Here is a 23910-nt window from a genome sequence, read left to right on the forward strand (position 1 = left end):
TCACAGCTAAACACAGAGCCAAACTCATGGAATCCGGTTGCAGAGAGGGAAGAGTGATGAACAAAGGGGTCAGGACCATGCTGGGGAAACCCACATAAACAGCTGACCTGAGCAAGTGGGAACTCATGGACCCCAGACTGACAGCTGAGGAACCAGCATAAGAATGAACCAGGCCCCCTGAATGTGGTGTCAGTTAGGAGGCCTGGACAATCTATGGGGCCTCTGGCAGTGGAAACAGTATTTATCCCTAGTGCACAAATGGACTTTGGAAGCTCGTTCCCCCGTGGAGGAATACTCTCTCAGCTTAGATACATGGGAGGGCCTAGGCCATGCCCCAAATGATGTGACAGACTTTGATGATCCCCCACAGAAGGCCTCACCCTCCTTGGGCAGTGGAGAGGCAGGGTCAGTGGGGAAGATGGGAGGATGGAAGGGAGAGGGAACTGGGATTGATATGTAAAATAAAATTGTTTCTAATTTAAATAAAATGTATAAAAGACTTTAAAAGTAAAAAAAAAAGAAAGAAAGAAAATGTGAATAAGGAAATTAGGAAAGAGAGAAGAGTTCAAGCACTTGGCTGCTCAGTAAATGGGAACTTGAGAGTGCTATTTTCAAAACCAAACTAATTTGGGTGAAGAATAATCTTGGAAAAAGTAAAAAGCGAACCAAAGAAATTCTTTAAAAGAACCTATTTATGCCTGTGTAAACACACTCCCACAAACATGCCTGTAAAAAATGCTGAAGAAGTAACTTGATGGAAAGATACGAAAGCAGAAGAGGACTGGTCAGAACAGGAGGAGGTTAAACAGGAGGGGGAAACAAGTGAGGGTGAGGAGATGGGAATATGATTGAAAACACTGTACATGTGAATGAGCATGCCATGATGAGCCTGTCATTATCTGTAAACAATGCATGCCAAAGTTTTAAAAGATAGTAAAGTGTCCCCTATTATCCTAAAAAGAAGAATCTATTATGAAGCTATGTTCTAAGCATTAAGATGCAACAAGGAACGAAACCCAAAAGTCTCTACTCTGAAAACTGCATACTGGAGGAACGAACAGATTACAAACAAAACTATGATACTTATATTAGTCACTGAACATACATAACCTAAGATTGTATGTATACCAATTAAGCCTGTGTTAGAAGACTGTACATGTCACAGAAAAAGAAATGTCAGTGTTAGGAATCAAATGTAAACCAAGAGACCAGACTCTACAAGTGTGGAAGCCTACCACTGGTGCTTTTAAGTCTCCCAAACGATTTTCCTGTACAGATAGACCACAGCCCTTGCCCATGGGAACCACCATTTCCAACTCAGTGGGGTTCTTGCCTCGTTTTCTCACTGTTTAGTATATAAGACGTCCCTATATTTTCTAATATAGCTCTAAATTCTCGGGCTTCTGCCATAAAAGACAGAAAGAAAGAGAGAGAGAGAGAGAGAGAGAGAGAGAGAGAGAGAGAGAAAAGAGGCACAGTCTTTGGGTCCCTTGCTGTTCCATGCAGAGGATCATCTCCTTTTCTCTTCTCATTTGAGTTGTCACAATTGTCACACCTTTCCAGTGAGGATGCTGAGCCCTAGTTAAAAGACCCTTGGATGTCACATGCGCTCTGGAGGACTCTTAAGACTTCACTCACTATAGCATTTCCCAGGGAAAGCTTTTGTTCCTGCTTTGTTTCTTCAATGCTTCACGATATAATTTAATGAATTATATTTGAATGGCTCCAAATTGTGTAATTGATTACATTCAGCTCCATCACAAATTGCTAATTTGATTCACACCTGCTGAGGTGCCACCTGGAGGGAGGGAGGCGAGGTGGGTGGGTGGCTAGGCCTTACAGGTCTCCCACACTTGTGAGACTTAACTGCGTGAAATAAATGTTATTTTAAAATATCAGATGGGTCATGACCTGTGATTAGGGAGGCAACATAGCTATCATCGATTTACATGTGGGACACCTGGAAATTACAGCAGTCAAACCCCATAAATCCTGAAATTAATTTCCATTAAATCTCCCTAATATGAGACACATATTTATAGAACATTCCTAATGTTTTGATCAGCATTTCACATTCAGCATAACAGTTATTTTAAGCACACACTGTTACAGGCTGAATTATGTCAAAAACCGTATATATCAAAGCCCTCATCCCCAATACCAACGAATGTGGCTGTGTCTTTAAAGAGGTAATTAAGACAAAATGATACTGTTAGGCTAGGCTCTTATCCTGTCTGATGGAAACCCTTACAAGAAGAGAAAACTCAGACACATCAACACCAGACATGAACACACACAGTGGAAAGATCATGTGAGAACACAACCATCATGCAGCCATCCACACACCAAGGAGAGGTCAAGGGAAAGCAGACTGGGAGCAGCTACAGTCATGCACAATTAGGCAGAGCTCAGGGAACCCCGCGGAAGAGGAGGAAGGAGGATTGTAGGAGCCAGAAGAGTCAAGGACACCAGGAGAATGCCACCCCAGACATCAACTAAGTAGGGCTCACAAGGGGCTCACAGGGACTCACAGAGGCTCACAGAGACAGGCAGTTATCACAGAGCCTGTATGGGTCTGTTGAATGTTCTAGGCCCTCTGCATATGTGCTATAATAGTTAGCATGGGTGTGTGTGTGTGTGTGTGTGTGTGTGTGTGATTCCTACAAGTGGGTGTGGGGTGTCTCTGACTCTTTTGCCTGTTCTTGGGAGCCTTATCCTCCTACTGTGTTGCCTTATCCAGTCTTGATATGAGGGTTTTGGCTAGTCCTACTGAATCTTGTTATGCTGTGTTTGGTTGATATCCCTGAGAAGCCTGGTCCTTTTCTGGAGGGAAATAGAAGAGGATAGGAGGGGGTGTACAAGGAGAGGAGGCTGAGTTGGGGATGTTTCATATGAGAGAAGTATAAATTAAAAAAGAGAATGGAGGAAGGGAAGCAGACTGGCTAGAACCTTGATCGTGGACTTGGAGCTTCCAGAGTAATGAAAAATAAATGTATGTTGTTTTGTTATGACAGCCATAGAATTAATTAATTCGTACATATGTGTATATATATATATATATATATATATATATATATATTGCTTTATGTCTAATGTATAACTGTGCTGTTGGGGGACATCATAGAGCCAGCTCCAAGAATCTAGACAAATGAATGAGATAATTAGAGAACAAAAGGAAGTACCAGGCCACAAGCAACCACAAAGGAAGTATTACTCAAAGGGGACAAAGCCAACATGGACCAGAACACTGCACAAAAAGAAATGGAGTTTTAAAGAAAAGGACTGTCTAGGTGGTCAATACTCAAAATGTACAAGATTGGGAAGTCACTACCTCTTACTTGGTATGTGGCCTTCTCAGTTATCCTCACCTGGAAAGGATCACACATCTGGGCAGACTGACCACAGCTGCAGAGGTGAATTGCTAGCACTCGGCTCTCAATGACTGTCATAGATGTGGGAGAAACTACACAGAAGCTTCCCCCAGATGTGAAACATTCAGGCTGAGGGACAATAATGAGAAACAGAGAGCCCTCAGTCAAGGGCTTGAAACTAACCAGTTTCCCCAGTAAGAAAGATTTCTCCTCTGGAATAATGCTGTTTCTGAATTGGCAATACCATAATGTATTATTTTGAATACTTCATGTATATTCATTTCTCATATACTCAAAAAGACCACTGACATGGGGGCTTATAATAACAATCGTGCCACTTTACAGATGAAAAAACTGAGGTAGAAAACAAAGGATGACGTGATTAGGCCAGAATCATGCATTTACTAACAAAAAGAGATCCATGTATGGCAACCCTATCCCAGAACCCCTCATCCTGTACATTACACACCCACATTCTTCTCAAGGGCACATACAGTGAGTGATCTGTGCAGACCAATTGCCAGGACCTTTTGGTTCATTAGTGGGGGAGCTGGAGTACAAACATGGGTCAAGGCTAAGTTATTCAAACCTGAGCAATAGGCAAGAGCTGAGCTGGGCCTCCAAACCCTGCCTGTGAGCCCACACTCTGGCTCTTCCCTGTGTTTCAGAAATGGGAAATAATGTGAAGTAACTTGCCCATAGCTGCAGTCAGTTGACAGAAATAGGTAGAAACACAGTAACCCTACCCTGGAACCCCATAGGAAGCATAGGTTCCATGAATACTTCGATTTATTTTGAGGGTGGTATGACCTTCCCAAGGACTCTGGTGAGCCCCACCCCACCAGACTCTGGGGACTCCCTACTTCTCTGTCTGACTTGGCAACTATCAGAGCAAGAGGACAAAGAGCAGGATTAAAATATCAATTCTAGGGGCTGGAGAAATGGCTCAGCAGTTAAGAGCACTTGCTCTTCTTGCAGAAGGCCAGACTTCTGTTCCCAGCATCCACATCTGGCACTCAACTGCCTATAACTCCAACTTTAGGAGGTCTAGGGCTGCCTTCTGGCCTTGGAGGACAGCTGCACCCATGTTCTCTCTCTCTCTCTCTCTCTCTCTCTCTCTCTCTCTCTCACACACACACACACACACACACAGAGAGAGAGAGAGAGAGAGAGAGAGAGAGAGAACTTTAAAAAAAATTGTCTATTCTCTTGTAGGTTAGTCCACCAAAGCTGGTTTTCCACAGTATGGCTTATCTGTGGAAGCATCTTGGTGCTTAATGTTTTTAACCAAAATAACTGGAGAAACCTTATATACAAAGCACAGAGAACAAGAACACGTCAGCTCACAAAGAGCCCACTTGTTTCAAGTTCAAGTCTACTGCATATTTGTGAGTCAAATATAAGCCACTCTCTCTGGCATTTCCTCTTCAAACACTGGTGTACAGGGAAGGAAAAATGGCAGCACTATGTGTCAAGCTCTGGGCAAAACTACTTCTAAGAGTCTGGTGGAAAATTCAAATTAGAATGTATTTTGATTTTTCACTAACCAAGAGGAGCAGAAAAGTTACCTTCTCACTGATACTTGTGAAAGCACTCATTTACTTTTCTTTGTAACCCAGAGAGACTCTGTTTTCTTCAGTCTATCACCCTGCATATGAGCTTGTTTGCCTGTGATAGCCCAATGACAGGGTGCCTACAGTACAGCAGTCCCTTCGTTAATGAACATTTATTGAGTGCCTGTTGTTGACAGAGCCTATAATGAAACAGAGAAGTTTGGAAAGAACGATTAAACTGAGTCCTGAGACCACATGGGGAGTGCTCTGAAGTTATCTGGAGACACAGTGACCACAGTACCCAATAGAAACGAACTAAGGGAGGAAAGACCGGTTTTCAACTATGGTTTGGGGCATGAGACATCAGCTGGGGTTGGGCCGGAGTTTCTCACAACTCTTTGATTATCTGTGAAGATGGGACTTTTACCACAGAGGCTACCTTGCCAGGCAGAAAACTACAGGCAGCAAGAGGACGAGACAAAGAAAAAGCAATATCAAACAGTCATAAATGTCCAATTCTTGCTAATGGAGGCAAGGATTGTCCCTAGGAATATTTATCCTGTAAAACTCTAGGCAGCAAAGGAGTAGGTCAAAGCAGATCATTTGTAAGGTTTATTTCTCAAAAGTCAAACATGATTTCAGTTTGGGGTCATTCACCAAGCATGAAGGTTGTGGATAACAGCATTATTAATATTCCATAAATTCTTTATATGGTACTTGGTAAAAAATCATCATTTGTAATATTTATCTGGTGCTTGAATGAGAACATGCGATAATAAGACAATTCAATTTTCTACTTTGACATTTCAGATATGACCGAGTCATGATAATCAATCAGGAACACATTTATCATCTACAGGAAGCCAATTATGCACCAATAATCAGTGAAATTTCGAACCCATAACCTAGACCGTGTGCAGTGGTGACAGAGGAGGTAGAGACATTTGCTTTAATTATGCTGTTATTGCTTCTAACAAAATGTTTTATACCTGAAAGGGCAGGCAGTGCCTTTAAAACCCCAGTTCCACTCTGGCTCTTCATTACAAATTGCCTTTTGAATCAGAAGCTTTTAGAAGGGCAACAGTGGGTACAGCTACAGGAAGAGAGAAAGAATACTGCTGGGAATCACGTTTGGACCGTGGAACCAGCCTCGGCTCTGCATTTACTGAGTAACCTTGAGCAAATGATTTAAACCCCTAGGCTGTGGTCTCTCTATCATTAAGGGCAAAGTGATAACTACCCTGAGGGGTTGCATAAAGATATGCCACAGTGAAGGGCACACATGTGTTCGATAAATACGTGCTATCATTAAAACCCAAAGATTTAACCAAAACAAAACTGTGGGTCATTTTTTTTTTAAGTCTTAAAACATTTTATATAAGTAAGTCACTATGGCAAGGAGAGAAATATTTAAAGCATAGCACCAATTATAATCAAGTATCTTGTTAGATATTCTGATTGCTAGATAATGACTATATGCACTCTTTTAATAGTATCATAGATGGCTACACCTTGGTTTTTATTTATTGCATTTCTGAAATCTCATATTACAGGCATAAACTGAGGTAACCCGGAAGGCACATGCTGAAACATCATGTGATCTGAGGTCTCTGGAAGAAGAAATTCAATGGCTTACTACTTTCAAACGCCACTCACATATGTACTGTGCTTTTATTTGTCTGTGTTTGTGTATGTATGCACTTGCATTTTACCTCACCTTCCCATAGTACCTCACAAGTGTTTTCATTCCAGCCGGGAGTTAAGAATATTGCCTGGCACAAGGCTGGAAAGCAAGTCATCAGCAGGACTGGGCTGAATTGTTCTAGAAAGCATTCCATGAAGGTCTCACATCTCAAACAGCTTGTCACAGGGATACAAGTTTATAGCCTGGAGCCTGAAATAAATGCTGGTTGCCAAAAGTATACTATCACATAGACGTGTGTTTGGGTATCTATTACTATGTGACAAGACATGTCAAGATTTAGAGACATAAAGCAAATTAACTCTCTCCTAATTCACACAGGTCATATAGCACCAGCTGAAAACTACTGGAGTTACCCAGGTTTGCTCGAGCTATCATACACAGGATACTGCTTTCACATGGCTGCCTGCTGTTGACTTTTAGGAGGGAGGATTATATGAGCAAGGTGTATTTTGCATCCATGCAGGGGTCAACCTGTGCCTCAAGAAGGATGTAGACTCTGTGACTGCACCATGGGTGTGTTGCTATTATTAACTGTGTTCCCCTGTGTGGTGGATAAAAGACAAACATATTGAAAGGCCAGATGAACTTTCAGCACATTTTATTCACTAACTTTCCAAGCATGTTATGAAAAACGTATAAACCAGCTCACAAAATGATTAAGAGTGCAAGTTATGCTGCCAGACAAGCCTTATGAGAATCCCTGCACTGGCTGTATAACAAAGAGGAAAGTCACTAACACAGTGCTCCACCTCAAAACCAACCAGTAGCAGACTAGACTATCTTCTGTTCCAAAGAGGCTGAGCTCCCAGCTCACTGGGAGAGCGCCTGTCTAGACTAGGTTCAAGGACAACAAAAGCTGTGTGCTGACACTCAGCTCTCAGAGAGAATCTCATCTTGTAATTGCTGTGGTGTCTGGAAGTAGCTCTCCCCAAACATCCCTTTCCCACCCCCAAACCAGTGGTTCTCAACCTTCCTAATTGTAAATGGACATTTCCTGTCCATGCCCTGTCCCAAATAACCAACGCAGAGGCTGAATATGAATGCTTGGCTGATAGCTCAGGATTGTTACTAAATTAACCCATATTTCTATTTATGCTTTGCCACGTGGCTCATGGCTTGTTATTTCTTTTTTTACACGTCCTGCTTGCCGGAGGACTGGTTGGCTGTTGTCTCCTCTGACTCCACCCTACTTCTTCCCATCATACTCAGTCTGGCTTTCCCACCTTGCTTCCTGCCCAGCTACAAGCCTGCCAGCTTTTTATTAACCAATGATGATACACATTTTCATAGTGTAGAAAGGGTTCTTCAACAGCACCTAATGCTGTGACCCTTTTTTAATTTATTTCTTTATTGAATCTTTGGGAATTTCACATCATAACCCTAATTCCACTCACCTCCCAGTCTCTCCATATTGTTCCCTCATCCCTGCAGCACCCCCCCCAAAAGAAAATTTTCAAACAACAAAATAAGCACACAAAAAATAGCAAAAGGAAAAATTAAAACAAAACAAAAAATACCTCTTCTCTCTATTTTTCCTGCCTCTCCAAGACCTCTTCATTCATCCTGCTGGCATTCATCCTGGCCTCAACATACTGGTCACACATGATGATGTTCCTCTGGCCTACCTGTCATATTCCTTTGGACAAAACTGGCCCAGAAACAGAACCCAAGACCCCTAGAGGACTGGGGTTAGGTAGCATCCCAGGCCAGGCGTTGATGGTGCATGCCTTTAGTCCCAGCACTCAGGAGGCAGAGGCAGGTGGATTTCTTTCAGTCCAGCCTGGTCTACAGAGCTAGTTCCAGGACAGGCTCCAGAGATACCCTGTCTCAATAAACAAAAAAAAAAAAAAAAAAAGTTGTGTCCCCACGCACAATGGGTAGATACAAGGGGCTGCAGCACAATGCAAAGAACCAAAAGAACATAGCCTGTGTGGCCAGGGCAACCAGGACAGGTGGAATGAGGGGAGACAGGAAATCAAAGGGGGATATAAGGTTAAGTCTCAGGAGTAATGGAAGTTCACAGAAAGAACACAACTGGCCCTTCCACTGTTCCTAACCACCTTTTCCCACCTAGAGAGAAAAACAGTGCTGTGTGGCCTCTGGCTTGAACTTAGTCAAGTTTAACATAGAGAATATTAGGATAAACTAGGAGCCCAAAGAAAATTTTACATGGACATTTCAACAAATTCAAATATTTATTTTATGAGAGAGAAAGAAATGAAGGCATTCTCTAACCCTGGATCATGCAAGTGGCTATCATGTAAGGTGAACTGCAAGTGACTTGCATGTAGCATGAACTACGAAAGTGGCTATCCTGGAGGGTCCACTGCAAGTGGCTGTCTTGTAGGGTGAACTAGCCCATTGTACAAAATGTATGAGGTTTCTCCTCCATACTCCAAATCCAACAAGAGAGATGCCTTCCACCTCAAGAAACACTGGAGCTCTCCTAGCTAGAGACATGGGTGTGTGTGAGCATGTGTCATGAGTGAAATAAATCCTAACTGTTGTCCCCAAAGTATAGCTTCCTTAAAATGCAGCTGAGAGTATCTGCCTGTCTCTGCATAACTGTGGAAGGCCTTGCTACACATCAGGCCCAGAATGTAGACCTGGTCCATGATAGCATTTCTTTCCATTCTTGGTTTAAATTTGGAGATTTGCTGAGCTGCCTGCACTCCACTCTCTTATACTTGAGCTATGTGTTAATACTGAACAATGAACATGTACACACTACGTTAGACACTGAAACTGGACTCCCTCTAAGGCTGCCATCTTATGCTTTTGAGACCAACATGAAGAGTCTAAGTTTTCCCTGACTTAAAAGAAGGGAAACCCATTTCCCTTCACATTCCTGGAGACAAACAGATTGCAAGAACTGCCAGGTCCCTGTGGGATTTCTTCAGGGTGCTGACATCATGAGAAACTCTCTAGACAGATTCTAATTAATACAGTGTATGTGGTTTTGATAAAACCCAAGAGATTGTAGCTGATGACTGTGGCTCTGCTAAATTGCATTGCTTTGCTACCCCTCTTCCCTCCAGAGAGATGATTTTTCAAAAGTCCTCATTGACTAGACACCATTTTCATTGCAAAGAAGGACCTCTGTGCTACAGGCCTATGACAGTACTCTAATAAAATGCCTAGGGAGCCATTTATTGCTTAAAAGCATCATATCACTGGAAACATGGGTTACATCCCTCCAAACTATCTTCTGCTGGTTCTACCCTACCAACTACTATGTTCAAATATGCACTTAATTGAATAGAGTTCTGCTAGGCAATAGTGGTAAACCTGTAGCTATTGGGCCATATGGAATCAACTGCCACTCATTAAAGTTATCTTAAGATAAAAATTTAAATCTTTCTCATCTCTTTGCTCAGTATCACTAAAGTAAATATGACTAAGATAGGGGAACTGAAGGAGATTTCCCAGCCAAGAACATTGACAGCTGAAATATAATCATTATAAGATTTATAATGCTATTGACTTTTCTTTTGCATCATAAATTTCACCGCTGTCTGCCTGGATTTTATTATAATATCATATTAGGGAGAGCAGCTTTGCTGGTGACAAATGAAAATCACTGATATGAGAAAACTTCCCATTATCAGCTCATCACCTACCCATATTAGCATCTTTGTATCCTATTATCAACTTTTTACATAAGATAACAGTTCCTAATGGCAGGGATTTCTCTAATGCTATATGAGTGGCGCTAGCATCATTTGTAGTTCTCATCATGCATATCCTATTTGAAAGCATAGTGTATTTATTTTCTAGATAGACTTTGAAAACTGCAAATATTTTCTAGCAGTTCAAGCAAGAACACTGTTTTAAGGAAACAGCATTTGCTTGATGAGTGCCACCGGCACCCTTAAATTTGGTCCCAACCTTCAGTTAATTTTACAGGAACTACAAAACTTGAAGACAGTTAAAGCAGAGAGGAAAAAACAAACTGCTGGCCTACTGAATGCAAAGCAGGGAATACATTTGCAATGCCTTTAGTTATCTTTGCTGTAATCCTCAGAGTCAAAACAAGCTAAGTTCAATCAAGTTGTCTGTTACCTAAAACTGTTGTATAGTACATGTTTGTCAATGCCATTGGTAAGAACTTTTGTTCTTAGCATTCGCCAATATTCTGCTCATGACTGGCAGCCTGCAGGGTCATACAAACTTAGTTTCTAAAATTTATTTATTTATTTTTTAGGATGTGATTGAGTTATTGGAGTTTGTGGCCGTATCTGCAAGACGCTGAGCCAGCCTATCAGCTCTGCAATTTTGTGTGACAAGCAGTCAATGCAGTGAGAAAATCCATTTTATCAGCTCAATGAGCTGAACGGACGCCTGTGGACACATGCAAATCACAACTCTCTGCGGTTTCCCATCACAGCAGGGTGTCCCTGTGTTCTTCACTGTGAGCACCAAAGGGCAGCCTGGCCCTTTCTTGGGCTTTTGAGTTCCCCTTGGTGTCTGACACTCAACAAGGATGCACCACCACCTCAGCCCTGGACCTGGGAGCACATCCCTGCAGCTCTCCACATATCCTGATCTATCACTCTTGAATTTAGGGTCTGTTATAGAAACACATTCTTACCACCTCAAAACACACAGAATTCCTCTCCAAGATTTCTCTCTGGAAGTTTATTGTATGGACTCACTGTAGAACCTCAGACCATGAGAGTCAACCAGAAGACTTCAGAATTCCTGGAATGTTTACACAACGCAGATGGACCTCTCTGACCTTCCCTACATATCACAGCATAAATGCATGTCCATGAAATGGAGGGATCATGTCTTTATATATGTGACATTGGCAGGCCACGGGCTTATTAATCCCTCTAGGTTTTACTTACTACTATAGCAGTGAAACTAAAATTTCAGTTCACATTTTTAAAAAAACACCTGAGGTACTTTCAAAGAATGAAATCTTGGACTCAGTGTCCTAATTTTCTTATTGAAGTCAGTCCTACATTGAGGACAGGTAAATCCTTCCAATAGTCCAGCTGGCTGACAGGCTTTCATTTAAACAGCAGTTGTCTTCAACCAATCTGATTCATCTCTTATTCAGGGGGGGAAGCAAGTATGTAAATGTTTGATGCAAACAAAATCTTGTTAGTTGACACAATTCTGCAATAAATATCCGTCTTTATACTATTTTGATGCATTGTTTGTGTAAGCCTACCTAGGAACGTGGCCAAGCATTTCAAACCCATTTCCAGAATGAGTTTCTTTTCTTTCTTTGTTTCTTTGTTTCTTTCTTTCTTTCTTTTGATACATCTTTTTTTTTAATATAACCAAGTCCATTTAACTGAAAACAAACATTTATAGCCAATATTTGGGAATTTGGGCGTCGTTCTTTCCAAACCATGTCCTGCTGGTAAGGGGCGCTGTCATGGGAGATTTGAAGAAGATTCAGAAATCCTGGCTGTAGTCTGTAAAGCTGCCAGAATAAGTTTCAATGGAGACAAGTCAGAAGGAAGTCCTAGAGAAATCCATGAAAACATTTACACATAGGATACCTGAAAGCCTTGCTGTCTGTCTCCCTACACTTGACTTCCAGAAGTTTCCCCAGCTTCCGCATTTTTCCTGCTAGACAACTGGTCCAGTTCCCTTCAGTTCCCAACATTAGAGGGAGAAGGGCCATAGAGAACCTTGACACTGACAGGCTGGACACAGTCGAAGGAGTGATGGGAGATGTCATTCTGTAAATATGTTTCTCATACTGGTTATTGAATAAAGCACTGTTGGCCAATAGGAAAGCAAGATAGGCGGGACTAGGAGACAAGAAGGAGAGAGGAAGTAGTAAGGAGTCAACATGGAGAGACAGGAGAGAGCAGATGCCAGCCCTACTCTCCAGTAAGTTGAGACCACGTGGAAATACTTAGATTAATAGAAATGGGTTAATAATTAAGACAGAGCTAGCTGATAAGAAACTAGTAACTGGCCAACAGCATTATATCAAATACAGAGTCTCGGTGTGTTAATTGGGGCTGGCGCCATAGTGAGTCCAGGCTGGCAGGGAAAACCTTACTCGTAACAAAGGAGATTGTGAGTGAGTAGGCTTCCTGCAAGCTGGTGGACAGCAGTGCAGACAGTGAGGAGGTTGAAGGTATCCTCCAATTACTGTTCACTCAGCCTTGTGCCGCAGAGATATGGATCAGTGGTAGACAACTAGTATGCGTGTTGTCATATTTTCAGTTCCCAGTACCACAAAGAATAGGATAAATCATTTTGGGTTATCGTGTATTTGTCTGAAAATGTTTTTCAGTTTTGTTGTTGTTGTTCATTTCTTTTACTTTTGTTGATTCTAAGAATTTTGTCTTTTTTTTTTTTTTTCTTGCTCCTGGCTCAGTGTGTGTCTGCATTACCGGAGTTTGTGCAGCAGGGTGTGCTCTGCAATCTCTATTGGGCAGCAAGCTCTCTTAGGATGGAGCCTATGACTGACAGTGTGGATCTGCCACATACTGGCTGTGTAGGCAGGGTAAACTCCTACACCCTGGCTTTCTCATCTACAAAATGAAATAATCACTTCTCCTGAGGGATGGCTGTAGGGATTAAGTGACATGGTCCTTGGAAACTGCTGAGCCAACTTGCACTGTCTGTGTTTGATTCTTTTTGCTTCTTGCACATTACTATTCAGGCTGGGTGCCTACTTCAGCTTGTGATGAATGAAGTGGAAATAGAGATCTCGAGATAGCCATCTTGCCACAGCCAGCCTCTTGCTCCAGCCAACCAGCCCCCAGAGGAAGAGAGATGATAGGGACAGTCAGTTTCCTGCTGAGTATTCTAAGTGCCTGCCACCAGCTCTGCTAAGCTGTGCACCAGGACCTAAACCTGGAGCTGGTGGCCCTTCCTGTGAGTCTGCCCTCTTGTCTTCTTAGCTCTCATGATTTCACCAAACTCTGGAAAGGACTATGTAAAGACAAAACTGTCAGGCAGTGGTGATATACATCTTTAACTCCAGCATTCAGTTTTGAGGCCAGCCTGGTCTACAGAATTCCAGGATAGCCAGGGATACACAGAAACCCCGTCGGGGGGTGTTTGTGAAGCTACCAAGAGCAAAACCTTCACTAAGCCATACTCATGGGCAGCATGGCCCCAGCCTGGTCTACCTAAGGCACTGCTGTCACAATTTTATTATCAGATCTTGCTCACTCATGTCTCAGTTCAAAGGATAAGTTCTGAGGCACTGAAAGGCATGAATTCTTCCAGTTGAACCATATGGCTGCAGTCACACCTATTGAATGACCCAAACCTCAATAAATAACAGGGAAGGAAAGCCACCAGGGAGGGGAGTGGGATCCCAGATATGAGCAGCTGCCCCATCGTCTAAAAGCTCTGCCTTAGAGCCCAGCTGTTCCTTGGGACTCCTTTGACCCTGGACCCTGCCCAACCCTCTTGTCCAGGGAAGATGGTGCTCACACAATACTCTAATGAAGGGTCTCAGCACAGCTCCTCATTGGGAACCCAGCCAGAACAAGGGACTCAAAATAACGTTTCCTTTAGAGTAAGTCTTTCCATGGATTTAAATGCTAACTTGGTTCTCATGGTCACAAAATTCTTGGATAAAGACCAGAAGACTAACAAGCATAATGGAATGAAGCAGGTAGCTCCTCTCAATCAACTGGCATTGGACATTTCCATATATATGATGACTGTGACATGGGAACTACAAACTCAGAGTCCATACAGAAAGTGTTATATCAAAGTCACATAGCATATAAGTAGCTGCCATGGATCCTGAGTCCATCGTGAATTTTAAATCTGTGATTCTCTCTACCACAAAGAGTCCTATTATAGTCAAGTGAATTTTAAGCACCAGTTAGGAGAAAGAGGGAAAAATCAAAGGGGAAGAAACAAGGGTAAGGGGCCCACTAAATAGTACAGGTAGCACCTCACAGGCACACTTTAGTGCACACATGCCCCAGAACTATCAAGCGTTTGGGGTAGGTGGACACATTCGTTCATCTGGAGTTTGTTCTCAGAATGGCAGCATCTCACTCCTCCAAATGTGTGTCTAAGACCTAAAGGGATGCATTTCAGGGCAACACACCCACTACATACAGATGAGAACAACTAGTTCATTTAATTCTGAAAGCAAGGACATGAGTGTACAATGTAGGAGGAAGACATTTTAGTGAGCATCAATATGCAATCCCCACTGGGCACTTTGCACAGAGTGTAGTGGGCACACAGCTGTGGACCTCCCGCCATGCAGCACATCGTGTGGTGAAATGCTTCCACACACCTGGTTCACCTGATCCTGAGCACATCTACCTGGGAGAGAGAGAAGACAGCCAACTGTCCCCACCATACATGTGGAACAGGCTGTCTATCTCTCTTGCTCATACTCTATCTATCTATCTATGTATCTATCTATCTATCTATCTATCTATCTATCTATCTATCTATCTATGTATCTATCTATCTATCTATCTATGTATCTATCTATCTATCTATCTATCTATCTATCTCCCCTCTCTCTCGCTCTCACTCTCTTGTGTTCCACTTATACTACAGGAAAGGTGAGAAGCAAAGCAGTTGAGCCTCCTTCCTACCAGGTCCCTGAGTGCTGAACTTGCAGGGATGGGCAATGCCTGAACCTGGACCCCTATGTCACAGGTCTACTTGCCTCAGAGACACTGCCTTGGACTTGTCCTCACAGCTTGAAGGGTTTTCCTTTCTGCTGACACAGCCCCTCCTTTGATTACCTTCGATCCAGCACATGTGTGTGTTCAGAGCCCAAGGACAGATTTCTATGACACATAGACTTGCTAGGTTCAGGGCTGTCTCCATCAACAACTCACTCAGTCAGCCAACATGTTCATATGCTCATGAGATGTCAGGTCACTATGAAGACACAGCGAACACAGCCAAGAGTGAAGCCAAGTGCTTCTTCCCAGTGACCTCACAGACTAGAGAGGAAGAGACAAACTGGGGACAATGGGACCACTGTCAAAGCAGAATGAACAAAAGGAATCAGGGACAAACAGAATGGCACCACTAGCCAGAAAAGACAGAGCTGCTTGTATGGCCATACAATGGCAGCCAGCAACCAGAATCCATGATAAGCATACCAGCGGAGCAAACCAGTCTCATCATTTATGAACGGGACCTGTTTTAAAATGGAGGTTTAGCACACCTCCAAGTGTATTCTTATATTCACCTAGACACGGGGGGGGGGGAGGCAGACCCTCCTCTGCCCATGTATGAGTCCATCTAGCTAAAAACATAACCACTGTACTTAACATTCTTGCCCCTGCTACAAAAGCATGTCTAGTAGATCTCTTTAAAAGGCTACCTATATCTGCTTGCCAAAGCCAGTGCGTGCACATTTAGTTACAAGGGCAGACTCTGACTGAAAGACTCAAGCAGAGAGATTTCTTAGGACATGGACACAGTCAACACAATCTTCACAAGGCAATATAAAAGATTTGGTTGCTTATAGCCAGTGTGTAGAACGTCGTTTTGACTGAATATAACCAATTACCTTTGACCCCAGATTTCGATTTTGTACAAAGCACAATACCTCAGCCAGCACATACCATGACAGAGCGCCAAGAAATCTTAATAAAAACAGACCTCTGAGGAGGAGAGGGGTTTTCATTTCTCCATGTTTTTGCCCTTCTGTGGGCTCATTCTCCTGAGAGGCCGCCAATGCCTTTGCAGAGAGATGAGCGCCTTAACCCACACAAAGCTCATGTGTGGTGTGAGATAAAAATTCTAAATATGCAGAACCTTCTTACTTCAGTTGCTCACAAAGTTCTACATTAGCTTTCCTCTCTTGAGCTCCTCACTGCTGAAGTTCCATGCCCCAGCCCCTTCACCACGGCCAGCAAAAGGGGGGACGCAGTGCCACCTGCTGTCCACACGTGGGAGACTCGGTCCCTTGGCAGAGCACCGCGAGGTTTCTAGGGAATAACTACATTTTCCAAAGCAAGTTCCTACTGTAGAAAGAAATGTGCAAGAATTGACCTGTCACCGTATGAATTTTAGTACTTTTTTTTTATTTCCTGATTGTTTACACAAACGTCCTCTAATTTCAGTCAAAAGAAAATTTGAAATATAAGTAACAATTTATAATGTTTTAATTTATTCATTTCATAAAGCCTTAGCACACATTTTGTAATAAAGTCTCTCACCCTAATTAGAATTCGCTCCTCTGTACTGAATTTAAGTTCCATGAAATTAACACCATTGCAGATTCTGAAATAGTTAAAATTATAACGGAACCTACAGAACAGGGAAAATAGGATCAAAGAATGTTCCAGAAGAAACAGCACCTTTAACCTACTCTAGTTTTATATATATATATTCAAAATAGATTTTTTTTCATATTGCACTTGCTGATTATGATTTCCACTACTCCTCCTAATCCCTTCCCACACTTCCCTACATACTCAAATCCATAACGATTCTCTTTCCTTAGATCATAAGTAGGCATCAATAATAATAATATAAACTAAAACAAAATGAAAATTAGAAAAAGGCCAAAGGAAAACCAAAAGAAATGCATACAGACACAGAGACACAATTTGCACACACAGAAATCCCACAAAAACAAAAACAAAAACAAAACCATAATATATAAGCAAAGAACCTATAAGGTTAAAAAAAAAAAAAGGCGAAACATTATGAAACAAAGAACCTCCCAAAATGCCACTGAGTTCATTTTGTGTTGGTCTTCTACCGCTGGGCATGAAGCCTGCCCATGGAGTGTTTTGCATATCCAATGAGACTCTCTTGGAGAAAACTGATTTCTCATTTGTGAGCAGTTATCAATTGGAGGTAGTCTCTAGGTTAGGGTGTCCGTCACTTCCCCTCTCAATGCTAGGACCCCATCTGGCCCAGAGCTGTGCAGGCCCTGTGCATGCTGCTCCAGTCTCTGTGAGTTCAAATGTGTGTTAGTCCTGCTGTGTTTAGAAGGCCTTGTTTCCTTGTGTGCTCCATTTCCCTTGCTCTTAAAGACTTCCCACCTCCTCTTCTACAGGGTTCCCTGTGACCTGAGGGGAGAGATTTGGAGATATCCCATTTAAGCTTCTCACTTTCATTCTCTGGACATTGCCCAGCTGTGGAAACTAAAGGCAAGTGGTGCAGGTGTAGCTTTGCTTTCCTAAAACAATATGCACTATTTGCTGATTTTTCCTTCTTAACTAAACTCCGTGTATAACTCTATTTTAATACAAACTGTTTGCACAGCAAACAGTGAGACACAAGTATTCTGTCAACTATGAATGAGAAGTGCTCATTAGGTCTATACATTGGCATTCTAAACTGGCTGGTGCAGACCTTGTAAGTTAACGACCAGGGAACAAAGCTCAGCCCATTTGTCAAGGTCTGCCCTAGCATGTCTCGGAATGTCTAGGTGACATCAACACTCAGATTCTGGGTCACTATCGTGCCAACCCTTGCTCCTGCCTCACTATTGGTCATTCAGCTCTTTACTAGACCATCAGGTGTTTTAGACAGGCAAAGAACCACAGCTTCATCGAGTTAAACACATGCACCATAAAAAAGCAACACATCTTTATATCTTTAAACAAATGTTCCACAGCATAAACAAAAGTAAAACCTTAAAATAATACTCTACAATAATGAGGAAGCTTGGTTCACCTTTCACACAAGCTACATTTATGAGAAGTTATTTCAGACCAGTGTCTTAGCAGCATGCAACAGAATGCACTGGCCAGAATGAGCTTCCAATAGGGGCTGACAGTTCAGTTATCTTGCCACTCAGCTCCCATCTCTGTAACAAATACCCAAGGAGGCCAACTTAAAAGGAGGTGAGGTTAATATGGCCTATGGTTTCAGAGGTTTCTGTATAAAGTCATAGGTCCAACTCCTATGAGGCAGATCATCACGGCGGGGCAGGTATAGGATGCCTGTCACTTTGTGGTGACCCAGAAGCAGAGAAGGTAGGGATGGAATCAGGAAGATAGCCTTCAAATACACACCCCCAAACAACCTATCTTCCTTCTACCTTAACTCTTAGTCTCCCAGAAGCCATCAACTGTCCATAACTCCTCAATTACAGATGGGGACTTTGAATTACAAAGCACAACTCTTCATTCAGTGCAGCCCATAACAGTGCCAAGGACTCTTAATAAACAGAGAAATTATGAGGAGGAATATTGTTCATTTCTTGGTGATGGTATAGGTTTACCCAAGGCCTATAAGCTCCCAGCCATGGGTTCTTAGCCAGATATACAGCACCAGGCCTGTGTTTCCTTCTGTGTAGTAACTTAAATCCAATCAGAAACCAGTTGGCTGTCTAGATAACATTAATGCTACTATTGCACCTATGGGTAATAAATACCTTGTCATTATTATAGCTCCCGGGGTTCATAATTGTGTAGGACTACCTATGATTTTCTGTTTGCCCCAGCAGTCTGCATACTATTTTATAGTACTACGAGAGCCAACAGGTTTAGTACTGACTTGATTTGCTTTTCATGGACATTGGACCACATCTATAAGCAGCCACACATACAGCAACAAAGACTGAAAGCTAAGCTTCAGTATATTCATTGTAAGTGAAGAAGGATAAAAACAAGTCAGACATACTTTCTTCAAAACAGTAGTACAGCTTACCATAATAAAAAGATCAACTTTGTGAATGAGATCATGGACGCTTGCAGACTAGCTCCATAGTGATGGCATTATTTGAGAATGGAGGGAGCAAAACAAAATGTCTAGAGCTTGCAGTACACCTCATCATCTCCTGGCCAGAGTTAGATAACACAATGCCAGCTTCCTGTGGGGGGGGGCATGAAAATATGTGTTGAGCTGAAGAGATGTTTCAGTGGTTAAGACAACTTGTTCTTGCTGAGGACCTACATTCAACTCCCAGCACTCCCATGATGGCTCACAACCACCCACGACTCCAGTTCCGGGGAATCTAATGACCTCTTTTGACCTCTGCAAGCACCAGAAATGTTCTGGGGGCACCTACACACATGCAGGCAAAGCATATAAAGTAATAAAATAAACATCTTTTAAAAGAAAATGTGTATCATTGCTAAGGAGCCCATTGGTCCTGTTGCTGAAGTTGATACCTTTTTAAATTTTTTATTTGTACATATTCAAGGGATACAATGTGATACTGGATGTACAGTGATAAAATCAAGATCCTTAATGTATTTTCTCCTGAAGCACGTTGTTTCTATGTGTTAGAAAACAGAGAGCTTTTCTGTTCTGGTTCTTTGTAAAAATGGCAGTTATGAGCTACAGCATTCCACTGTCATAAGACAAATCACATGCAGTCCTTCCTCTAACTCTACAGTAACACCTGTTCGCCAGCCCTCTGCTACCACCACTACCTGACCATTTCTAACCATTAATGTCCACTATTTTACTCTTTATGTATACAAAAATAACATATTAAGTCTCTGTAAGTACTTAGTTTCACTTAACACTCCAGTTCCACCTATACTGCATGGTGACAATAAATTATTCTTTTGTGGCAAAATATTCACATGGTAGACAGACAGACAGAATAAAGAATTTTCTTTATTCACCTGCCAATGATCAGGTAGGCTGATTCCATACCTTGGCTACTAAAGGTGCTTCCTTCCTTTCTTCCTTCCTTCCTTTCTTCCTTCTTCTTTTCTTCCTCCTCCTTCTTCCTTATCCTCCTCCTCCTCTTCTTCATCCAGTGTTTTACCTGTATGTATGTCTGTGCATCACATGCACCCAAAGAGGCTAGAAGAAAGTGGGGGATCCTGTGGTGGCTATTCTTGACTATTCTGGAATAAACTACAATCCAGAAATGGAAGGCATGCCCATGTGAGATTTTATGCTTGAAGTGGGTGAATCCACTTCTAGTCTAAACCTTTGAGGCAGGAAGACATACTCTTAATGTGGGCTACACCTTCTGCTGGGAGCCTAAGGACACCGAAGAAGGAAGGTTTTGCTTTTTGCCTGTTTGCCCTAACCCTGTCAACAAGAGACTGGAGAGATGGCTCTGAGGTTAAGAGTTCGAGCTGCTCTTCTCAAGGACCACTTGGGGCAGTTCACAACTGCCTAGACCTCCAGTTTCAGGAAATAAATAGTACATTTCTCCAGCCTCCTAGGGTACACTCACCCATATGCACTTAGCACCCTAAAACACACACATATATAAAAGCAACAACAAAAGCTTTACACACAGAGAGAGAGACAGAGAGAAAAGGAGAGAGATCGAAGTGGCTAAAGGATGAGATTATCAGAAAATTCCGATACAAGACATCAATCCAACAACACTGCTCCCTGGGCTTGTTTTAGTGCTCCACCATGTATGGGAAATGATTAGCTTGGATGAAGCCATGAGTGCAGTCTCCCAAGGTGGTGCCAGGTTTCCAGACATGCACAGCAGGAAGCCAGGGAGGTGTTCCACCAGGAAAGCACTGGCCTACACCATGATCCAGGACTCCCTAGAATGCATGCCTGATCATTTCTTTTTGTGAGTCACCTAGGTGGCATTTTATTATAGCCCCCCAAACTGTCCTGGACAGAACTAAGAAAATCCTATCCCCTAAATGCATTATAAAATCTTCAAGGGACCACATTTTTGTCACTATATTCTCAGCCTTTAGATGCCATTGGACAAACACATCATATGGATGGATGGATGGATGGATGGATGGATGGATGGATGGATGATTTCCCCAGTCCTTGCCTAGAGTGCGGCACAGTATGAACTAGCTCTGATGTTAGCTGTAAAGTACACAGAAAAATAGGGATACATTTAACTTTTTTAATGATAATATTTTTTATTTAAATTTGAAACAAGCTTGTTTTACATGTCAATCCCAGTTCCCTCACCCTCATCTCTTCCCCTGTCCCCCTCCCAACCTCCATTCCATCCCCTTTCTGCTCCCCAGAGAGGGTGAGGCCTTCCATGGGGGATCTTCAAAGTCTGTCATATCATTTGGAGCAGGACCTAGGCCCTCCCCCATGTGTCTAAGCCAAGAGAGTATTGCTCCATGTGGAATGGGCTCCCATCCATTTGTATACTAGGGATAAATATTAATCCATTATCAGAGGCCCCATAGACTGCCCAGTCCTCCTAACTAACACCCATGTTCAGGGGGTCTGTCAGTCCTATGCTGGTTTCCCAACTATCAGACTGGGGTCCATGAACTCCCCCTTGTTCAGGTCAGCTGTTTCTGTGGGTTTCTTTAGACAAAGAACAAAGGGTTACTAGCCTACAATCCACACCACCAGAAAATCAAGGAAACAAGGAGGACCCTAAGAGAGACATACATGGTCCCCTGGAGGAGAAAGGGACAAGATCTCCTGAGCAAATTGGGAGCATAGGGGGAGGGGAGAGGGAGTTAGGAGAAAGAGAAGAGGAGAAGTGGAGGGGAGAGGAGGGCGTGAGGGAGCAGGAAAAAATGAGTCAGGGAAAGAATAGAGGAGAGCAAGAAAAGAAATACCATAGTAGAGGGAGCCATTATAGGTTTAAAGAGAAATCTGGCACTAGGGAAATGTCCACAGATCTAGAAGGATGACCCCAACTAAGAATCTAAGCAATAGTGGAGAGGCTACCTTAAATGCTCTTCCCGTACAATGAGATTGATGGCTACCTTAAATGACATCCTAGAGCTTTTATCCAGTAGCTGATGGAAGCAGAAGCAGACACCCACAGCTGAACACTGAGCTGAACTCCTGGAGTCCAGTTGCAGAGAGGGAGCAGTGATGAACAAAGGAATACATTTAACTTTATACTCATTTTTAAGTTTAAATCACTGGTTCCTTTCCTCTAGAGGCAACCATCAGGTGAGCCAAGAAGGGTGTATACAAATACATCCAGGAATTATGGAGGAAGAAGCATATGTGCTTTCTTCTGAGGGTCCATTGCTGGCAATACTGCCAGCTCTCTGCGCTGCACAGGGCTCCCTGCCCCACTCGGCCTGATAAAGTGCAAAAGCTGGGTTACAAGGTTATGTCATGCACAGGATTCAAGTTCGCCTTGGTGGCCACAAATGCCCAGTTCCTAAGGATGCAACTTATGGAAAACTTGTCCATCAAGGAGTTAACGAGCTTAAGTTTGTCAGAAGCCTATTTTCTAGGACAGCGTTGGACGTGATTGTGGGGCTTTGAGAGTCCTGAATTCTTAATTGGGTTGGTGAAGTTTTTTTGAGGTTATCCTCATTGATCTATTTCATAAAGCTATCAGAAGGAACCCTGACACCCAATGCATTACCAAACCAGTCCACAAGCACAAAGATGAGTGGGCTGACATCTGCTGGCCACAAGAGCCATGGCCTTGGAAAGGGCCCATCACACTACTGGCCGCTCTCACCATGCAACCTGGAGAAGGCACAATACTCTGCAGCTCCACCATTACCGCTAATACATGTAATGTTTGTAAAACTCATGCCCAATGAACCATTTAGGGCCATCACAAAAAGACTGAATATCTGCATGAATCCAATCTGCAAATGGCAATGTAAGAGCTACATCTTCAATAATCATCTGTAACAGTTGCAAAACATATAAACCCCATCCAGCTGTCTACCCACATGGGCTGATGCCACCCTCAACACCTGGCACACCTGCCCTTCCACAGCCTTCGTCTGCTGACCAACACACCAACAGGGACTGAGGAAGCTACACTCCTTCCTGACAGACTCCTAGGTCTCCTTGTGCAGAGCACCTCAGTTTTCCCTTGTGCAGAGCACCTCAGTTCCCAGGAGGGGAGCATGCAGGCTTTGGGTAGTATTTCAGACAGCTCTGCTGAGAGAGCTCAAGCCCATTCCAGGAGACTGATGAAGATAAGGTTTTCCCAAAGCTGTAACTGTAACTATTGCTAACAATGGAAGCCAAATGGGCCAGAGATGAGAAGCAGTTTGTACATTCTGAGTGTGGACTCACTGGAGCCAATCATTCTAACAGACACTACCTTGGGTCTGGGAGAGAGCCTGCTTACTGCCAAGTAAACACATCGACAGCCCTCCTGTAATTGAGGAGAAGTCTCCTGGATCACAGATCCATGTCGTAATTACCCTAGGATTCCTCTGAGAAAGTGTCGACATAATTTCCTTTGTGTGTGATTTCCAAAAGGACATGTGTCCTATCCAGTGTTCTCTAAATGCTCCCCATTGATTGTCTCAGTCTACAGTGTGTTGATTTTTCAGCCCAGAGTGTATAAGGTGAAGGAAACAATAACCAAATATAGAAAATATCGATCTGCAACCATTGATTCAAGGCCCCACGGTGTGAAAAGATTAGTTACTTTTAAGAGAAGTACTGAAGGTGACTTTCAACTACTTTTTATTGACTAATACAGACCAGATAAACC

The 23910-nt window shown here is 42.7% G+C and overlaps 1 pseudogene; it reads left to right on the plus strand.

The window, feature by feature from the left end:
• Window positions 1–2120: 2120 nt before the first annotated feature.
• Window positions 2121–22962, plus strand: LOC127225639 (60S ribosomal protein L15-like; annotated as a pseudogene).
• The last annotated feature ends 948 nt before the right edge of the window (window positions 22963–23910 follow it).

The sequence above is a fragment of the Phodopus roborovskii genome, unplaced genomic scaffold, assembly GCF_943737965.1.
Source record: "Phodopus roborovskii unplaced genomic scaffold, PHOROB, whole genome shotgun sequence".
Taxonomy (NCBI): domain Eukaryota; kingdom Metazoa; phylum Chordata; class Mammalia; order Rodentia; family Cricetidae; genus Phodopus; species Phodopus roborovskii.